The sequence below is a fragment of the Argopecten irradians genome, chromosome 8 (genome assembly GCF_041381155.1).
Source record: "Argopecten irradians isolate NY chromosome 8, Ai_NY, whole genome shotgun sequence".
Taxonomy (NCBI): Eukaryota; Metazoa; Mollusca; class Bivalvia; order Pectinida; family Pectinidae; genus Argopecten; species Argopecten irradians.
In genome coordinates this window covers 11,887,399-11,903,827 of record NC_091141.1, presented here as the reverse complement: position 1 = coordinate 11,903,827, position 16,429 = coordinate 11,887,399, and the positions used below count along the sequence as shown (strand labels likewise).

At 41.1% G+C, this 16,429-nt stretch overlaps 1 protein-coding gene across 1 annotated transcript in view; it reads left to right on the top strand.

Moving 5' to 3' along the window:
* Positions 1–16,429, top strand: part of LOC138329369 (ER membrane protein complex subunit 10-like) — a 67,537-nt gene that overhangs the window by 15,468 nt on the left and 35,640 nt on the right.

The following is a 16,429-nucleotide window of genomic DNA, read 5'->3' as shown; positions in this document are numbered from 1 at the left end:
AAGGTGGTAGTACTGGTGTTGATGATGATGATGATGATGATGATGATGTGATAATGATGAGGGGGTGATATGAGAGGTGGTGGTAGTACTGGTGTTGATGATGATGATGTGATAATGAGGAGGGGGAAGGTGGTAGTACTGGTGTTGATGATGATGAGGGATGATGATGATGATGATAATGAGGAGGGGGAAGGTGGTAGTACTGGTGTTGATGATGATATGATAATGATGGAAGGGGGAAGGTGGTAGTACTGGGTTGATGATGATGATGATGAGGATGGGGAAGTGATAATGAGGAGGGGGAAGGTGGTGTTGATGATGATGATGATGATGATGATGATGATGTGATAATGAGGGGGAAGGTGGTAGTACTGGTGTTGATGATGATGATGATGATGATGATGATGATGATAATGAGGAGGGGGAAGGTGGTAGTACTGGTGTTGATGATGATGATGATGATGATGATGATGATGTGATAATGAGGAGGGGGGAAGGTGGTAGTAGTGGTGTTGATGATGATGATCATAATAACGTAATATCATAATCTATGCATGGACATATTCATGAGTGGAGTTTTTTCACCTATTCAACATTCAAATTACCAAGGAGAGAACTTATATAGGCACTGCCTGTTGTTCGATCCTATTTCAACTTGTTTGTTTGAAATAAAATTTTGTTGCAATGAAATTGTTTGAGGAGTGCCAATTATCATGCTGTGCATCTGTAGTGGCTTTATTCACAAGTACATTTTACAATATGGTAATATGGTTTGCCTGATAACTGCCCCTCAAAATGGATTCTATTGTTCTTGCTATTGTTGCACTGTGTATATTTGTTTTGTTATCCCAGATGTTCTTTAGTTAGACCAATCCTGTATTTACTCTGGTATTTCTTCCTTCATGTATTGCTGGATCAAAACCTGAAAAGACAAAATTGATTTTTATTACTATGGTACCTCTTTCATTTGCTGTGTTAGCTCCAGATGTGTTTAAGTATGACAACTACTGAAGTTATACACATAGTGATGTATTCAAAATCTGTAATTAATTAACCATAGTGTCACTTCATTTTATCTGGAACTACAAATGTGCTAAGCATAACAAAATATTGTGGCACCTAGAATGGATATTCTACCCTTGACACTGCAATCAAAAGCTGTCCTTGTCCTGACTTCTGGAAATAATATTCATATCGCTGTATGTTTCTGAAGAGTTCTAATTATTTCTGAGCATGCCAAAAGCTGTTGATTCTTTACACATTCTGTCCATGGCATTTCAATCGAAAGTTTTCTTTATTTCGGCCATTCTCGTCATTTTCTTTTGAATCCTTGATGACCAAAGCTTTAGCTTTACTAGCTTTGTGGTCAAGACATTTTCTTCCTTTTGGTCCAAGTCCTTTCCTTTGGAATCCTAAATGTTCCATCCGTCACTAAAGCTGTTGTAACTATGGTGGACCTCAATGTAACCATGGCATGTTGTGGTTTGTGACTCCATGTTGGTCAGGCAATGATTGACTGAATCACTGATGAGGCTCCCACCAACTGTAACAGATACGAGGCTCTAGACAGTGCTGTTGACTACTGACTTAATCACCCTAATATACATGGCTGCTTCCTAATGATCTCCAAGATTGATTTGATCCCTGGATTACCTGCCGGACACCAGCTTAACCTTCCATAGCAAGGTTAAATGCTGTTAATATGTTATACATATGTACATGTGAATTAATTTGTGGTGATCATTCCTTACATTATCATCAGGGCATTGACTCTACAGAGGTTGATTTGATATACATTTCAGCACTTACACATTTGTTTTACTGTGTTTTGATTCAAGTATTTCTGAAATTTTAAAAAAAATGAAAGTTTAAGAAAAAATGGTCTTTTTATCAAAGTGGTCCTGTACACATGTCAAATTGTATTGAAAATGGATCCTTGGGACACCAAGACAGAAGTCTTATTAACCAGATGGTCTTACTATACAGAGGGTCATTATACAGAGATGATTGCTAAGACAGGTTTATTTTACACTTACAAAATAAAGCAAGTAATTTTTGTAACTGAAGAAAAATACTTAATTGTCTGCTCCTGTTTTTGATAGTGAAAAAAAGAATCATTTGTCAGCGGTGGAGCATCTTTAATATCTGACCAAATTAAAATATTTATTGAGAGTATTTTCTAGAAAATATATTAGCAAATATGTTTATTTCATAACTGCAATAATGACTTTCTTCAAATTAATGAAGAATGATGCGTTAGTAGTGTTGGGTACAATCTACCAAATTGACAAATCTGTATTCAGTGACATCGACCAAATGAATATGCATATTTTCTGTTTAGGTACATTTGTACTTAAAATCCACACGTTATATCAGAAGTATCTGTGGTGTGTGAGATTGAAGCTAATTAGAAGGATATAAACACATCTAATGAAGCAGCTGATGCTTCCTGCTCTGGATCTCGGAGAACCTTGAACTTTATTTTAAGATATTTTTGTAAATTTTGTTATTGTGTAATTATTTTTGCCCTGGAAAATATTCCATTAGTTTACCTTAAATATCTGTTGCTGAGATATTTTCCCAGGGTGATATTTTAAAGTTTTTCTGCTTTCTGAATATTTCATTTTCTAAATAGAGATGTTTTTTAGTGCGAGCATACTTGCACTATTAATTTCCTTGTCGGGTGTAGAGTCTGTGTACATCTGCTATGTGCAGATTCCAACTGCGCACGCGATACAGGAAGTTGGTGTCTTATACCGTTTAATAGATTTCGCCGTAATTTTAGTGACACCAACATTTCAAAAACATATACTAAGATATACTTGTCAGCGATAATCTAATATAAATTAAGAACAGTGACATTACACAGTGCTAAATGCATTTATTTTGTGTAAACTTCAAGCGGCATATCATACAAACTCTTGTTTCAACTTTTTATCCCCCGCTTTCTCCGAAACGGGGTATAATAATTTGGGTTTGTCCGTCTGTCTGTCCGTCCGTCTGTTTGTCTGTCCAACTGTCTGTAACACTTTGTTTCCGTGCAATGACTGGAGTTATGGCCCTTTGCTTAAATAAAAAAGTCAGTTTCTGCCACTTCCATACAAAAACTGTAATAAATATTAGCCGAATTTCTTCAAACTTGGTTACAAGGTTGAATGCCTTAAGTGCCTGACCAGGTTTGATCAACTCTATCAGCAGATGTTATTTATTAGAGTTATGGCCCTTTAATTTGCTACAAATGTCATTTTTAGCTCACCTGGCCCGAAGGGCCGGTGAGCTTATGTCATGGCGCGGCGTCCATCGTCCATCTGTCCGTCTGTCAACATTTCCTTTAAATCGCTACTAATCATAGAGTTCTGCATGGATTGTAACCAAATTTGGCCACAAACATCCTAGGGAAGGGGAACAGAACTTGTATAAATTTTGGCTCTGAGCCCCCGGGGGCAGGAGTGGTGGGGCCCAATAGGGGAATTAGAGGTAAATATTCAAATTCCTTCAGAAAAGAAACAATGAACCTGTATTTAGAACATTACTTGGCATTACAAACCAGATGAGCGATACAGGCCCTCTGGGCCTCTTGTTCTATCTCTAATACGTGTTTGTTTCTCACAGAAGTCAAAGCCCCCTCCCTTTTCAAAAGTGTGAGTACAATTACCCACCCCTCTAAAAACTATCTTAGCACTGAATGCTTAAGTGAATAAGACACACTCATTGGACCCGAAACAATTTTTTACAAAAATAACGAAATAAACAATGAATTACAATGTCATAGACATGATGTGTTTTTCATCATTATTGATGAATTATGAGAGGACGTGATTAAGTAAGATAAAATCTGCCTGGAGGATAAATGTATAAACTGAACTGTTAGGATATTTTCATACTGCTAATTGTCATGTTTACAGAAAGATTGAGGTTTTTTCTTTCTATGTATCATAACTGCTTGCGCAATTTCCAATTGTTTACATCTCAATTTCAATGAGACATTTATGATGAAACCAAATGACGTACGTCATACTCGATTTCAGTGACCCCATGTAAATATCATTACTGTCAGCTGAGAAGAAAAGAAATCATATTTTGTCTGTATTTAGAGTAATCGTGTTTATCTTTGGGGTCAGATCACGGTGTGTTCTATCAGAATTCTCCATCTTACTGCGTGGAAAGGTCATTAATATTGATGAAACAGTGGTCGGTGTGTCGAGCTGGAACCTCAGATCCGATGCTTCATACCACCATGAACAGATAGTCAGAGAGAGTTTATAACTCCGTAAACATTTACATTATTGTATACCAGTGATTATAGATTTGTTTATGTCGCCTTTTAACAAGGAATCTTTAATGGGAAATAAACAGCCCAATAAAAAAAGTAATAGTACAATGGTTTACTATGGCAGCAATGCACTTAGTGTTTACACCGATGTGATTATAGTTAACTACATTGTCTGTAGTCATCTGAAGGCCAGTCATTATACAGAGAAAAAAATGTGAATCTATACTTCATAGAATATGGCTCATCTACACCGGATGTGGGTCCAGCGTCATCAATTTCATGTCCATTTCACATCCATTTCATGTGTGGGGAAAACTGATTGTTACATTAGTCGCTCCACAGGTGTTCTTTGTTATCATGACGTCGTTATGGCTCCGTGTTAACATCCATTACTCCAGGTGTTAAACTAATGCCTAATAAAGCTTTTTTCGGTACAATGGAATTTGCGCCAGTTGATATATTGACATGCAATTCATAAAGCTGTCATATGGGAATCAATTTTCACTTCTTTCTTTAATCCTTGTTAGCTTGGCACCAAAAATGTATAGAATCTAAACTCAACTTAGTTTCTTTCTTTCTATTTAGAATTTGTTTTCCATGGTAAGCAGAATTTTTTGTAATCTTAGCTGACTTTATATCCCACAAACAGATTGGATATACTGTCATTAATCTTATAATGCAGTCGGGTGTAACATTACCTAAGGCTGCCGTATCCAGTAATGTCTAATTCTTGTACAGATGTTACATAGAGTTCGAGGCATATATGTCTTACAAACGTCTCGCACCATTCCCTTATTTGTCACCAATTTTAGCCATGAGTGGACCCCCTGTCAGCACCTAAGATATGACAGATTGAGCGACAGTCTTCACTTGGTGTCATCAGTAGGTGTGATGCAGAGCGACAGTCTTCCCTTGATGTCATCAGTATGTGTGATGCAGAGCGACAGTCTTTACTTGGTGTCATCAGTATGTGTGATGCAGAGCGACAGTCTTCACTTGGTGTCATCAGTATGTGTGATGCAGAGCGACAGTCTTCACTTGGTGTCATCAGTATGTGTGATGCAGAGCGACAGTCTTCACTTGGTGTCATCAGTAGGTGTGATGCAGAGCGACAGTCTTCACATGATATCATCAGTAGGTGTGATGCAGAGCGACAGTCTTCACATGATGTCATCAGTATGTGTGATGCAGAGCGACAGTCTTTACATGGTGTCATCAGTATGTGTGATGCAGAGCGACAGTCTTCACTTGGTGTCATCAGTATGTGTGATGCAGAGCGACAGTCTTCACTTGGTGTCATCAGTATGTGTGATGCAGAGCGACAGTCTTCACTTGGTGTCATCAGTATGTGTGATGCAGAGCGACAGTCTTCACTTGGTGTCATCAGTATGTGTGATGCAGAGCGACAGTCTTCACTTGGTGTCATCAGTATGTGTGATGCAGAGCGACAGTCTTCACTTGGTGTCATCAGTATGTGTGATGCAGAGCGACAGTCTTCACTTGGTGTCATCAGTATGTGTGATGCAGAGCGACAGTCTTCACTTGGTGTCATCAGTATGTGTGATGCAGAGCGACAGTCTTCATGATGTCATCAGTAGTGTGATGCAGAGCGACAGTCTTTACACTTGGTGTCATCAGTATGTGTGATGCAGAGCGACAGTCTTTACTTGGTGTCATCAGTATGTGTGATGCAGAGCGACAGTCTTCACTTGGTGTCATCAGTATGTGTGATGCAGAGCGACAGTCTTCACTTGGTGTCATCAGTATGTGTGATGCAGAGCGACAGTCTTTACATGATGTCATCAGTATGTGTGATGCAGAGCGACAGTCTTCACTTGGTGTCATCAGTATGTGTGATGCAGAGCGACAGTCTTCACATGATGTCATCAGTATGTGTGATGCAGAGCGACAGTCTTCACATGATGTCATCAGTATGTGTGATGCAGAGCGACAGTCTTCACTTGGTGTCATCAGTATGTGTGATGCAGAGCGACAGTCTTCACTTGGTGTCATCAGTATGTGTGATGCAGAGCGACAGTCTTTACATGATGTCATCAGTATGTGTGATGCAGAGCGACAGTCTTTACATGATGTCATCAGTATGTGTGATGCAGAGCGACAGTCTTTACTTGATGTCATCAGTATGTGTGATGCAGAGCGACAGTCTTTACATGATGTCATCAGTATGTGTGATGCAGAGCGACAGTCTTCACTTGGTGTCATCAGTATGTGTGATGCAGAGCGACAGTCTTCACTTGATGTCATCAGTATGTGTGATGCAGAGCGACAGTCTTCACTTGGTGTCATCAGTATGTGTGATGCAGAGCGACAGTCTTCACTTGGTGTCATCAGTATGTGTGATGCAGAGCGACAGTCTTCACATGATGTCATCAGTATGTGTGATGCAGAGCGACAGTCTTCACATGATGTCATCAGTATGTGTGATGCAGAGCGACAGTCTTTACATGATGTCATCAGTATGTGTGATGCAGAGCGACAGTCTTCACTTGATGTCATCAGTATGTGTGATGCAGAGCGACAGTCTTCACTGTGTCATCAGTATGTGTGATGCAGAGCGACAGTCTTCACTTGGTGTCATCAGTATGTGTGATGCAGAGCGACAGTCTTCACTTGGTGTCATCAGTATGTGTGATGCAGAGCGACAGTCTTCACTTGGTGTCATCAGTATGTGTGATGCAGAGCGACAGTCTTCACATGGTGTCATCAGTATGTGTGATGCAGAGCGACAGTCTTCACATGGTGTCATCAGTATGTGTGATGCAGAGCGACAGTCTTTACTTGGTGTCATCAGTATGTGTGATGCAGAGCGACAGTCTTCACTGGTGTCATCAGTATGTGTGATGCAGAGCGACAGTCTTCACATGATGTCATCAGTATGTGTGATGCAGAGCGACAGTCTTTACATGATGTCATCAGTATGTGTGATGCAGAGCGACAGTCTTCACTTGGTGTCATCAGTATGTGTGATGCAGAGCGACAGTCTTCACTTGGTGTCATCAGTATGTGTGATGCAGAGCGACAGTCTTCACTTGGTGTCATCAGTATGTGTGATGCAGAGCGACAGTCTTCACTTGGTGTCATCAGTATGTGTGATGCAGAGCGACAGTCTTCACTTGGTGTCATCAGTATGTGTGATGCAGAGCGACAGTCTTCACTTGGTGTCATCAGTATGTGTGATGCAGAGCGACAGTCTTCACTTGGTGTCATCAGTATGTGTGATGCAGAGCGACAGTCTTTACATGATGTCATCAGTATGTGTGATGCAGAGCGACAGTCTTTACATGATGTCATCAGTATGTGTGATGCAGAGCGACAGTCTTCACTTGGTGTCATCAGTATGTGTGATGCAGAGCGACAGTCTTCACTTGGTGTCATCAGTATGTGTGATGCAGAGCGACAGTCTTCACTTGGTGTCATCAGTATGTGTGATGCAGAGCGACAGTCTTCACTTGATGTCATCAGTATGTGTGATGCAGAGCGACAGTCTTCACTTGGTGTCATCAGTATGTGTGATGCAGAGCGACAGTCTTCACTTGATGTCATCAGTATGTGTGATGCAGAGCGACAGTCTTCACTTGGTGTCATCAGTATGTGTGATGCAGAGCGACAGTCTTCACTTGGTGTCATCAGTATGTGTGATGCAGAGCGACAGTCTTCACTTGGTGTCATCAGTATGTGTGATGCAGAGCGACAGTCTTCACTTGGTGTCATCAGTATGTGTGATGCAGAGCGACAGTCTTCACTTGGTGTCATCAGTATGTGTGATGCAGAGCGACAGTCTTCACTTGATGTCATCAGTATGTGTGATGCAGAGCGACAGTCTTTTCACTTGGTGTCATCAGTATGTGTGATGCAGAGCGACAGTCTTCACTTGGTGTCATCAGTATGTGTGATGCAGAGCGACAGTCTTCACTTGGTGTCATCAGTATGTGTGATGCAGAGCGACAGTCTTCACTTGGTGTCATCAGTATGTGTGATGCAGAGCGACAGTCTTCACTTGGTGTCATCAGTATGTGTGATGCAGAGCGACAGTCTTTACATGATGTCATCAGTATGTGTGATGCAGAGCGACAGTCTTCACTTGGTGTCATCAGTATGTGTGATGCAGAGCGACAGTCTTCACTTGGTGTCATCAGTATGTGTGATGCAGAGCGACAGTCTTCATGTGTCATCAGTATGTGTGATGCAGAGCGACAGTCTTCACTTGGTGTCATCAGTATGTGTGATGCAGAGCGACAGTCTTCACTTGGTGTCATCAGTATGTGTGATGCAGAGCGACAGTCTTTACATGATGTCATCAGTATGTGTGATGCAGAGCGACAGTCTTCACTTATGGTGATGTCATCAGTAAGTATGTGTGATGCAGAGCGACAGTCTTCACTTGGTGTCATCAGTATGTGTGATGCAGAGCGACAGTCTTCACTTGGTGTCATCAGTATGTGTGATGCAGAGCGACAGTCTTCACTTGGTGTCATCAGTATGTGTGATGCAGAGCGACAGTCTTTACATGATGTCATCAGTATGTGTGATGCAGAGCGACAGTCTTCACTTGGTGTCATCAGTATGTGTGATGCAGAGCGACAGTCTTCACTTGATGTCATCAGTATGTGTGATGCAGAGCGACAGTCTTCACTTGGTGTCATCAGTATGTGTGATGCAGAGCGACAGTCTTTACATGATGTCATCAGTATGTGTGATGCAGAGCGACAGTCTTCACTTGGTGTCATCAGTATGTGTGATGCAGAGCGACAGTCTTCACTTGGTGTCATCAGTATGTGTGATGCAGAGCGACAGTCTTCACTTGGTGTCATCAGTATGTGTGATGCAGAGCGACAGTCTTCACTTGGTGTCATCAGTATGTGTGATGCAGAGCGACAGTCTTTACATGGTGTCATCAGTATGTGTGATGCAGAGCGACAGTTCTTCACTTGGTGTCATCAGTATGTGTGATGCAGAGCGACAGTCTTCACTTGGTGTCATCAGTATGTGTGATGCAGAGCGACAGTCTTCACTTGGTGTCATCAGTATGTGTGATGCAGAGCGACAGTCTTCACTTGTGTGAGAGTACTGTGTGATATGTGTGATGCAGAGCGACAGTCTTCACTTGGTGTCATCAGTATGTGTGATGCAGAGCGACAGTCTTCACTTGGTGTCATCAGTATGTGTGATGCAGAGCGACAGTCTTCACTTGGTGTCATCAGTATGTGTGATGCAGAGCGACAGTCTTCACTTGGTGTCATCAGTATGTGTGATGCAGAGCGACAGTCTTCACTTGGTGTCATCAGTATGTGTGATGCAGAGCGACAGTCTTACTGTGTCATCAGTATGTGTGATGCAGAGCGACAGTCTTCACTTGGTGTCATCAGTATGTGTGATGCAGAGCGACAGTCTTTACATGGTGTCATCAGTATGTGTGATGCAGAGCGACAGTCTTCACATGATGTCATCAGTATGTGTGATGCAGAGCGACAGTCTTCACTTGGTGTCATCAGTATGTGTGATGCAGAGCGACAGTCTTCACTTGGTGTCATCAGTATGTGTGATGCAGAGCGACAGTCTTCACTTGGTGTCATCAGTATGTGTGATGCAGAGCGACAGTCTTCACTTGGTGTCATCAGTATGTGTGATGCAGAGCGACAGTCTTCACATGGTGTCATCAGTATGTGTGATGCAGAGCGACAGTCTTCACATGGTGTCATCAGTATGTGTGATGCAGAGCGACAGTCTTCACTTGGTGTCATCAGTATGTGTGATGCAGAGCGACAGTCTTTACATGATGTCATCAGTATGTGTGATGCAGAGCGACAGTCTTCACTTGGTGTCATCAGTATGTGTGATGCAGAGCGACAGTCTTCACATCAGTATGGTGTCATCGAGTATGTGTGATCAGTATGTGTGATGCAGAGCGACAGTCTTTACATGATGTCATCAGTATGTGTGATGCAGAGCGACAGTCTTCACTTGATGTCATCAGTATGTGTGATGCAGAGCGACAGTCTTCACTTGGTGTCATCAGTATGTGTGATGCAGAGCGACAGTCTTCACTTGGTGTCATCAGTATGTGTGATGCAGAGCGACAGTCTTCACTTGATGTCATCAGTATGTGTGATGCAGAGCGACAGTCTTCACTTGGTGTCATCAGTATGTGTGATGCAGAGCGACAGTCTTTACATGATGTCATCAGTATGTGTGATGCAGAGCGACAGTCTTCACTTGGTGTCATCAGTATGTGTGATGCAGAGCGACAGTCTTCACTTGGTGTCATCAGTATGTGTGATGCAGAGCGACAGTCTTTACATGATGTCATCAGTATGTGTGATGCAGAGCGACAGTCTTCACTTGGTGTCATCAGTATGTGTGATGCAGAGCGACAGTCTTCATGTGTCATCAGTATGTGTGATGCAGAGCGACAGTCTTTACTTGGTGTCATCAGTATGTGTGATGCAGAGCGACAGTCTTCACTTGGTGTCATCAGTATGTGTGATGCAGAGCGACAGTCTTTACATTGATGTCATCAGTATGTGTGATGCAGAGCGACAGTCTTACTTGTGTCATCAGTATGTGTGATGCAGAGCGACAGTCTTTACATGGTGTCATCAGTATGTGTGATGCAGAGCGACAGTCTTCAGTATGTGATGCAGAGCGACAGTCTTATGTGTCATCAGTATGTGTGATGCAGAGCGACAGTCTTCACTTGGTGTCATCAGTATGTGTGATGCAGAGCGACAGTCTTCACTTGGTGTCATCAGTATGTGTGATGCAGAGCGACAGTCTTCACTTGTTGTCATCAGTATGTGTGATGCAGAGCGACAGTCTTAGTGTCATCAGTATGTGTGATGCAGAGCGACAGTCTTCACATGATGTCATCAGTATGTGTGATGCAGAGCGACAGTCTTCACTTGGTGTCATCAGTATGTGTGATGCAGAGCGACAGTCTTTACATGATGTCATCAGTATGTGTGATGCAGAGCGACAGTCTTTACTTGGTGTCATCAGTATGTGTGATGCAGAGCGACAGTCTTCACTTGGTGTCATCAGTATGTGTGATGCAGAGCGACAGTCTTCACTTGGTGTCATCAGTATGTGTGTGATGCAGAGCGACAGTCTTCACTTGGTGTCATCAGTATGTGTGATGCAGAGCGACAGTCTTCACTTGGTGTCATCAGTATGTGTGATGCAGAGCGACAGTCTTCACTTGGTGTCATCAGTATGTGTGATGCAGAGCGACAGTCTTTACTTGGTGTCATCAGTATGTGTGATGCAGAGCGACAGTCTTTACATGATGTCATCAGTATGTGTGATGCAGAGCGACAGTCTTCACTTGGTGTCATCAGTATGTGTGATGCAGAGCGACAGTCTTCACTTGGTGTCATCAGTATGTGTGATGCAGAGCGACAGTCTTCACTTGGTGTCATCAGTATGTGTGATGCAGAGCGACAGTCTTCACTTGGTGTCATCAGTATGTGTGATGCAGAGCGACAGTCTTCACTTGGTGTCATCAGTATGTGTGATGCAGAGCGACAGTCTTTCACTTGGTGTCATCAGTATGTGTGATGCAGAGCGACAGTCTTTACTTGGTGTCATCAGTATGTGTGATGCAGAGCGACAGTCTTCACTTGGTGTCATCAGTATGTGTGATGCAGAGCGACAGTCTTCACTTGGTGTCATCAGTATGTGTGATGCAGAGCGACAGTCTTCACTTGGTGTCATCAGTATGTGTGATGCAGAGCGACAGTCTACAGTCTCATTGGTGCACAGTATGTGTGATGCAGAGCGACAGTCTTTACATGGTGTCATCAGTATGTGTGATGCAGAGCGACAGTCTTCACTTGGTGTCATCAGTATGTGTGATGCAGAGCGACAGTCTTTACATGGTCATCAGTATGTGTGATGCAGAGCGACAGTCTTCACATGGTGTCATCAGTATGTGTGATGCAGAGCGACAGTCTTTACATGATGTCATCAGTATGTGTGATGCAGAGCGACAGTCTTTACATGATGTCATCAGTATGTGTGATGCAGAGCGACAGTCTTTACATGATGTCATCAGTATGTGTGATGCAGAGCGACAGTCTTTACATGATGTCATCAGTATGTGTGATGCAGAGCGACAGTCTTTACATGATGTCATCAGTATGTGTGATGCAGAGCGACAGTCTTTACATGATGTCATCAGTATGTGTGATGCAGAGCGACAGTCTTTACATGATGTCATCAGTATGTGTGATGCAGAGCGACAGTCTTCACTTGATGTCATCAGTATGTGTGATGCAGAGCGACAGTCTTCACATGATGTCATCAGTATGTGTGATGCAGAGCGACAGTCTTCACTTGGTGTCATCAGTATGTGTGATGCAGAGCGACAGTCTTCACTTGGTGTCATCAGTATGTGTGATGCAGAGCGACAGTCTTCACTTGGTGTCATCAGTATGTGTGATGCAGAGCGACAGTCTTTACATGATGTCATCAGTATGTGTGATGCAGAGCGACAGTCTTCACTTGGTGTCATCAGTATGTGTGATGCAGAGCGACAGTCTTTACATGATGTCATCAGTATGTGTGATGCAGAGCGACAGTCTTTACTTGATGTCATCAGTATGTGTGATGCAGAGCGACAGTCTTTACATGATGTCATCAGTATGTGTGATGCAGAGCGACAGTCTTCACTTGGTGTCATCAGTATGTGTGATGCAGAGCGACAGTCTTTACATGATGTCATCAGTATGTGTGATGCAGAGCGACAGTCTTCACATGATGTCATCAGTATGTGTGATGCAGAGCGACAGTCTTTACATGATGTCATCAGTATGTGTGATGCAGAGCGACAGTCTTTACTTGGTGTCATCAGTATGTGTGATGCAGAGCGACAGTCTTTACATGATGTCATCAGTATGTGTGATGCAGAGCGACAGTCTTCACTTGGTGTCATCAGTATGTGTGATGCAGAGCGACAGTCTTCACTTGGTGTCATCAGTATGTGTGATGCAGAGCGACAGTCTTCACTTGGTGTCATCAGTATGTGTGATGCAGAGCGACAGTCTTCACTTGGTGTCATCAGTATGTGTGATGCAGAGTGACAGTCTTTACATGATGTCATCAGTATGTGTGATGCAGAGCGACAGTCTTTACATGATGTCATCAGTATGTGTGATGCAGAGCGACAGTCTTCACTTGGTGTCATCAGTATGTGTGATGCAGAGCGACAGTCTTTACATGATGTCATCAGTATGTGTGATGCAGAGCGACAGTCTTCACATGATGTCATCAGTATGTGTGATGCAGAGCGACAGTCTTTACATGATGTCATCAGTATGTGTGATGCAGAGCGACAGTCTTCACTTGGTGTCATCAGTATGTGTGATGCAGAGCGACAGTCTTTACATGATGTCATCAGTATGTGTGATGCAGAGCGACAGTCTTTACATGATGTCATCAGTATGTGTGATGCAGAGCGACAGTCTTCACTTGGTGTCATCAGTATGTGTGTGATGCAGAGCGACAGTCTTACTTGGTGTCATCAGTATGTGTGATGCAGAGCGACAGTCTTTACATGTGTCATCAGTATGTGTGATGCAGAGCGACAGTCTTCACTGGTGTCATCAGTATGTGTGATGCAGAGCGACAGTCTTACATGTGTCATCAGTATGTGTGATGCAGAGCGACAGTCTTACTTGTCATCAGTATGTGTGATGCAGAGCGACAGTCTTCACTTGTGTCATCAGTATGTGTGATGCAGAGCGACAGTCTTCACTTGGTGTCATCAGTATGTGTGATGCAGAGCGACAGTCTTCACTTGGTGTCATCAGTATGTGTGATGCAGAGCGACAGTCTTCACATGATGTCATCAGTATGTGTGATGCAGAGCGACAGTCTTTACATGATGTCATCAGTATGTGTGATGCCACAATGACATATATTATCATAATACCATTAATTTTGACATATCTTCAGTGGTGAAATGCTTCAAAACAACTAATGTTTCATCTTTTGAAAACTTTAGGTATCATACAAACACTTGTATCAGTCACAATATTCTAAGCATCTTTAACGGCCTTTGGAAACTTACGGAACGATACAATGCAAATCAGGTTTATATAGTCAATAAAAGAATGGGATAGAATTGATAAAGGCTAAACACATTTACAGCGTTATTTAGCTGCTAATAAATTTCATTTATTTCAATATGGTTTATAAGTTTGTGGATATATCCGCAGGTTATTATTTGTTGTTTATTATACAAAGCTGTACATGTAGATGCAGTAACATGTAATTGACATACACTGTTGACTGGAGAGTTCTATTTTTCATTTTCGTTCCTAAGTTTAAGTATCTAATTATTTGTTATGTGCAGAATATCTCACAGCAGGGGCCTTTCTAGATGCATGTACAGGAAATAAAGGTTTTAGGGATTAGGTTGAGAGCGCTTAATGTCTAACACTTACTAGTTTCTTTAATATAAAATATATGAAACTCCATGTTCACCAAGATGATGAATTATCTGTTGTTGACTTTGACGAATTTCGACAAATTCTGTTTCTTTGTTTTCAAGTTATAATTAACCTGAGACCAAAATGTCATTACTTTGGTAAGAGTAAAGAGGCAGGCTGAGATGTTAACACTTGTAAATAATTACTAATTTAACAAAATGGAGACAACATATATTGAGTTATGAAAATAATGTTATAGAAAAAGGTAGTTGGGTTTTTTTTTCGTGTGCAAAAAGTTGTCAAATTTGAAGAAAATAAATCAACTATAGTCTTTATCAAATTTGAAAAAAAAATCAACTAAAGATGACTAGGACTGAAAATGTCCAAATGACATCTAATATCTTTTTAATATCTAAAAAAAAGTGATATGTACATATATTTACATTTTTATTGCATTTCCACTATGTAACCTTACCAAATTCAGTTGGCATTCACCAGTGCATGAACTGCTATCTGAGTATAAGGATGTCATTATCATTGTGACATTACAAATGTTGTGCCAACGATTAAGGAAAATGGTTGTTCAAATGGCTGTTTCATCCTTGACGATAACAAATTGTTTATTCATTATAGATGCAAAATCTCTCGGGATTATAAGGGAAGTGTTATAAAATGTAAATGTAAGCATTGAACTGCAGTCAGTTGGCAATTATGGGAAAATGAATGCCAACTGGACAGCAGCAAATTAAACATGAAACACAAGTTGGATTCATAAGATATGCTGATTTTCAGTTGGCATTCATACTCCCATAACTGCCAACTGAATGCAGTTCATTACTTAAATTTCCCTTTTCTGAGTCCTGTTGAGTACTTGGTGCCTTCTACCTGCTGCATGCAATCACTAGCAATCAGTGTCAAACAAAAAAAACACAATTACAACAGTACAGACCGTTTTCTTTTATAACCCCAGCGAGAAAGTTTGGCATGTATACTAAAGTCACCTGTCTGAATATCTTTAATCTGCTAATAAATGTTATATTTATATTATGATGATTATAAAATGTGATGAAATTCAGTACATACACTATGAATGTACAAATGTTATTACCCTTATGCTGTATAAACCGTGTTCAACCTAATAAGCTCCAGGACTCTTTTAAAATTTAAAAATGAAGAAGAAAATAATGAATAATATAGACTAGCTTTTCATAAAAATTATTACACAAAGATTTCCTTAAATCAATTTGCAAAGGAAATTGTATAAAAATAAAGAAACCTGCACAGTTTTCATATTTGAAGTCTCTGTATTTAATTCAAGGTTCTATAGTAAGTGAAATTGAGGCCTCAAAAGGGGAAAGCGCACCTATAGGAAGAGGTGAGCTTATTAGACAGAATATGGTACCTGTATTGTGTCTCTGTGACACGTTTTGTGAAATGTATATTTTGTGTGATTTTAGTATGTATGAAACAGATTTTTTCTGCTTCTGTGAATAATTCGATATGATAAACACATGTTATTACACATACTACTGTTTTATTGTGTCTGTAGTAGAATAAACAGTTAAAATTCTAAATATAAAGCTACAGGGACAATAACGTGAATCTAGGGTTTAAGTGGGATGTAAAATAGTTCTAGTGAAAGTTGAGTACATTAAACTTATCTATAAAGACCACCTAATGCACCAAGATGAAATGATCTTTATATATA